The sequence below is a fragment of the Theropithecus gelada genome, unplaced genomic scaffold (genome assembly GCF_003255815.1).
Source record: "Theropithecus gelada isolate Dixy unplaced genomic scaffold, Tgel_1.0 HiC_scaffold_2671, whole genome shotgun sequence".
NCBI classification, from domain to species: domain Eukaryota; kingdom Metazoa; phylum Chordata; class Mammalia; order Primates; family Cercopithecidae; genus Theropithecus; species Theropithecus gelada.
The window spans coordinates 1-5,375 of NW_020259144.1; the positions used below are offsets into that span (position 1 = coordinate 1).

A 5,375-nucleotide genomic window follows, 5' to 3' on the forward strand; every position below is an offset into this window, starting at 1 on the left:
TCAGGGATTGTATTCTAGCAGTTTCTTTCTTTTTTTTTTTTTTTTTTGAGATCGAGTTTCACTCTTGTTCCCAAACTGGAGTGCAATGGCATGATCTCGGCTCATTGCAACCTCCATCTCCTGGGTTCAAGAGATTCTTCTGCCTCAGTCTCCCGATTAGCTGGGATTATATGCATGTGCCACCATGCCTGGCTATTTTTTTGTATTTTTAGTAGAAACGGGATTTCACCATGTTAGTCAGGCTGGTCTCGAACTCCTGACCTCAGATGGTCCACCTGCCTCGGTCTCCCAAAGTGTTGGGATTACAGGTGAGCCACCACACCCGGCCCTAGCTGTTTCTTGATCTTCTCTTTCCTGGTCTCAATTTCATCTCGCACTATCACGAAGGAGTGTGAGTAGCCTTTGGAGACATTCTTTGAAAAGATGCCATCCAGAGTCTTCACCTCTTGGGCTGCAGTGGAAGACTTGGGCTCATGCTCCCTGTATCCCAATTACCTAAAGTTTGGTTACAGCCCCCAGCTGATGGTGCTCTCATCGGCGGCTACAATGATGCTGCTCTTCCCACAAGCCAGCCTCCTGATTCTGCAGCCACAGAGGTCCTGCACTGCTTTCAGGTACTTGGAAGATTCACGGGAGATATTGGGCTCCCCAGAAAAAGAGACTACTAACTTCACAGACAGCAAAGGAGCAGGTGTAACCAACATGGATCTGGGATGCCCCACACCCAAGGAAGTCAAACTCCAACTTTACCAAGCGGAGACCATCTCATCCTTCTGCTCTGAGTGGCCCAGCCAACCATAGCAACCAAAGCCCCAGGAGAAGACTCATTTGTTGGAGTCCAGAATCAATGTGTGGTTAGCATCACAGGCCGCGACTTGCACAACTGTTACTGGCTGGTGGGTTCTTGACCCTTAGTAAATAGAAATAGACCAAGAATCTGAGATGGACTTGAGCAAGGCAGTTTATTGGAGCTCTCAGCTTGAGCAGAAGGGGAGGTAGCAACAGGAAGAGACCTGCAGCTAGCTCCCTGGCAGCAGGTTAGTTTGGGGTTTCATTTGCTTTGGAGCTCCTCCATGTGACATCATTGTATGTTTGGGGTAGTCTGGCGGCAGTTGTACCTAGGCAGTCTCTGGACATGCTTCTTCATGTGATGCATGTCTCATTAGCATCTTGAATCTCCACCCAGGGGTGTGAATTTTACTACTGAAATGAAGCAAAGGCCAGGTTAGGACAGGCTGGGACATTACTGGGCAAGTGCATTGGGGAGAATCTTTTGCAAAGTGCCCACTATTAGCCAAGATGCTTGTGCTCAGCGTACTCTCTGTCAGATTTGATTGGTCTATTTTTGTGAAAGGAAACGTTTGTGGTTGCGTGGCCGCAAGGCTGAATGTAGCTTCAGTCAGCACAGCATGTAAGGAAAATGGGAGGGGTTCCTGCCCTGTTCTGGGGGTCTCAAAACCACCTTTGGTACAGGCAGAATCTGCCCATCTTTCATTCTCAGTGAAGGTGGGCCACTCATCGTGGCACCGGCACCAGCTGGCAGCCTTACACTAATCACTGTGCCTGGGTCCCAGCTGACCATATTGAGGGCACACGAAGGAACAGAGGTTTCCTTTGCCGCCCATTATACAGAATTCATTTCCACTGGCCATTCTAGTAATTGGCTGCCCGTTGTCCATGATCTCTGCGGGGCTGGGGATGCTCCTGTGTGGGTGCTGAGGCTCAGCTGCCCTATCGTGTTCTCCCCAAACGCAAACGCAGTGCCCGTGTCTGGCAAGGCCAAAGTGAAGTTCCGCCCACAGGCCTCCTACACACTCACTTCCTGGCAGAGACCCTCAGTGAGTCTGGGGGCTTCCATTCTCTTGGTGTTGCAGGTCCCAGCTGCCCCTTCTCATTTTGACCCCAGCTCTGCAGCTTCCATTGTGCGGTGATGAGGATACTGTGCGCAGCACACAAACCCGAGAGTGCTGTCGGCGCCAGGACCCCACCAGGCACCCACATCTATGGGGCCCCCACAAATTCTGACCGAGACTGCGGTAAGCAGCTTGCTGTTTAGGCACTTCTTTTCCACCCATCGAGTGCCAGTTGGTTGCCCCCGAAATCAAAAGCTGCTGCCTTGCACTTCAGCCCTTGAAGTCTGATGCGCTCCTTAATGTGCTCAGGCTCCGCGACGACCGTGGCCCCGCCGCGCACCTTGTTCACATACGCAGCCCGCCACGCTGTGCCTTTGCCTCCGCCAGGGCCCCATGGAGCTGCCGCAGTGCTCGGCTTGAGCTTCCTGCCGGCAGGCTGGGACCTCCACGCTTCCCAGGCCGCCTGGGGCCCCTTTGGTTACCAAAGCCCGGTTCCTCCCAGGCTACTGCCCAGTCTTCATCCTGGGCTGGTCTCTGCTGGTTGGAGTAATGAGAAACCAGAGAGAAAAAGGAAGAGGAGTAACTGTTAAAAAAAGACGGATAGGAGGGCTTCCCCCCAACACCCCCGTCCCTTCCTCTCCTCCCCAGCAAACCCCCGCACTCCCCACCAGACCAAGGCTCCAGCCCATTCACCAGATTCACTTAAAGTGTAACTTACATTTTGGAACTTGGACCATGTGTCTGCCAAGGCTCAGGCTTTGGTGCTGGGTTAGAAGATTGTGCTCGATGCTTCCTGTGGCCTTCAGTGAAGTCCTTCATAAAGAACCAAGTTTTGGTTCAAGCTTGGTGTGCAGAAGGCAAAGAGAGAAGAGAATGTGGCCTTATTAAGAAAGTCTGATCTGCTTTGAGCTGAATCAGGCAAGCACTTGACGTGCAAATGGAGAATTTTGCCTCAAGGCAGTTAGTACATCCAGGGAGGGTAGCCTGAGCTCAAGCCGAGATCCTGAGGAGTCCTAACAGGGAAGTCAGGGGGATAGCTCCTGCCAGAGGAGATATGACCCACCAGAAAAGTCTTTTGCCAAAATGCCCCTTAGATGAGAGAGTAAGCCTATTAGTCCTGTTTCTTATGAGTGGGAGGCAGAGACTAGGGTGGAAGAAGCTAAAGTGAGAATTTGGGGATTTCATGTGTAGAGACAGAACCATTAAGGTTGCTATTCGGATTCAGGGAGGATTCTGATTCAAGAAGCAGACACTGAAGTTATCAGCAGAAGCCTGACATTCTGAGAGTTCTGAGAAATACCAAGTCTTGGAAATATGAGTTTGTTCATCTTTGTCAGTCCCTATGACTGTGACCTTGGAATGCATACACCTCAAAGTGTTGAAGGCTGAAGACATGGGATCATTGCCTGTGCCCCTCTGATGGCCTCTCCTGGTGCTGTGTCATTACTGTGGAAGGAATGACAGTGCCTGAGGGAGGCCCTCTTGGAGAACTGGAGAACTGTCAGGGATAAGAAACATTTTTTTCATGTTGTATGGGTAATGTGCTGATGTTATAACAAGGTTTGAGGGTGGCACATCTCACACATGCACATAAACACTTAGTCATCATGCTCATGAACTACAAAAAGATCAAGAAACATTCCATTTTTTTTTGAGATGGAATTTCACTGTGTTGCCCAGGCTGGAGTGTAGTGGCACAATCTTGGCTCACTGCAAACTCCCAGGTCCAAGTGATTCTCCTGCCTCAGCCTCCCAAGTAGCTGGGATTACAGGGATGTGCCACCATGCCTGGCTAATTTTTTTTTTTTGTACTTAGTAGAGACAGGGTTTCATCATGTTGGTCAGGCTGGTCTTGAACTCCTGACCTCACATGATCCACCAGCTTCGGCCTCCCAAAGTGCTGGGATTAAAAGCGTGAGCCATCACACCCAGCCAAGAAACAATCTTACCAAGAAACACTGCAGATGCAGAAACATTCTGTGTACTGGGGCAGGATGTCTTTGCCGCTCCAGCCCGCTATGTTTCTGTGGACCAGTGAGCATGGCATGCCATGGGTCTCCTCTCCTTTTTCAGGCAGGTTGCATCACTATTGATGGATCTTTCTACATAGCTGATCAGAGGCCATTGATAAGAAAAATTGATTTGGGTTAACAAACATCTCTTTGGGGTTGCAAAAGTCCCCAAAAGATCAAGATTATTGGTTGTCAATACTTGGGCTCAGCACAGCATTGATTTGGCAAGGACATTTTTACAGCTGATGTTAACTGGAGAGACAGGAAATCTTTACTGAGGAGTGGTGTGTTCGTTTGTAAAGCTGCTGTAACTAAGTACCACAAACTGGGTGGCTTAAAGAACAAAACTGTAGTGTTTCACAGTCCTGAAGCCTAGACATCTGAGATCAAGGTGTTGGCAATGTTGATTCCCTCTGAGGGCTGAAGTGAAATCTGTTCCAAGGCTTTTGCCTAGTTTCTTGTAGTTGTTGGCAATCTTTGTCATTTCTTACCTTGTAGAAGCATCACCGTGATCTCTGTTTTCATCTTCACATGACATTCACCCTGTGTGTTGTCTGTGTCCAAATTTCCTTTTTTATGAGGACACAGTCTTATTGGTTTAGGGTTTGCCTTACTCCACCCTACCCCAGTATGATCTCATCTTAATTAATTACATATGCAATGACCCTATTTTATTTATTTTTAAGAGATGAGGTCTTGCTTTGTTATCCAAGCTAGAGTATAGTGGCATGATCATAGCTCACTTCGGCCTCAAACTCCTGGGCTCACACAGTCCTCCTGCCTCAGCCGCCCAAGTAGCTGGGTGCTATGTGTCTGCACAACCAGCCATGTGTGCACAACCATATCCAGCTAATTTTTAAATTTTTGTAGACATAAGGTCTCCCTCTGTTGACCAGGGTGATCTTGAACTCCTGGCCTCAGGTGATCCTTCCACCTTAGCCTCTCAAATAGCTGAGATTACAGGCATGAGCCACCACACCTGGCCCTATTTTTATATAAGATCACATTCTGAGGTGCTGGGGGCTGGGCTTTACCATATGAATTTTGAGAGGACACAGTTCAACCCATAACAGATGGGAAGCTTGAGAGGGGTGACAGTGGAGGGACAAGGAACATGCAGAAGCTTCCATCAGGCTGTTGTTCTTTCCTGAGCTTCCTACTTTCTGTCTCCAGATCTTTTTTCCTCCATCTCTGTTATGACTAAGAGAGGATTCCTCTCCTCCAATTTTTAGAAATACCTTTTCGCTGATAAATGATGGGACTCTTTTCCAATGCCTGTCTTTAAAATGCTTTGATAGGTGTTGTTTCCATTCTCACCTCTACACTAATACTCTTAAAGTATTTTGAAGGGCTTTGCAACAGGGACCAGGACTCAAGTTTCTGCTCTTTCATAATGGTACCCCCTTTTTTTTCTTTCCTTCCTTCCTTCCTTCTTTTCCTTCCTTCCTTCCTTCCTTCCTTCTTTCCTTCCTTCCTTCCTTCCTTCCTTCCTTCCTTCCTTCCTTCCTTC

The 5,375-nt window shown here is 48.5% G+C and overlaps 1 non-coding gene and 1 pseudogene across 2 annotated transcripts; both read right to left on the minus strand.

The window, feature by feature from the left end:
- Nucleotides 1-322: 322 nt before the first annotated feature.
- On the minus strand, nucleotides 323-2,325 carry LOC112617589 (annotated as a pseudogene). Its single transcript, XR_003117931.1, has 2 exons — nucleotides 1,460-2,325; nucleotides 323-893 (listed from the first exon to the last, which is right to left on the minus strand). The product of XR_003117931.1 is annotated as a protein RCC2 pseudogene (transcript).
- Nucleotides 2,326-3,379: 1,054 nt separating this feature from the next.
- Nucleotides 3,380-3,483, minus strand: LOC112617590. Its single transcript, XR_003117932.1, has one exon. It is a non-coding gene; the product is annotated as a small nucleolar RNA U13 (small nucleolar RNA).
- Between the last annotated feature and the right edge of the window lie 1,892 nt (nucleotides 3,484-5,375).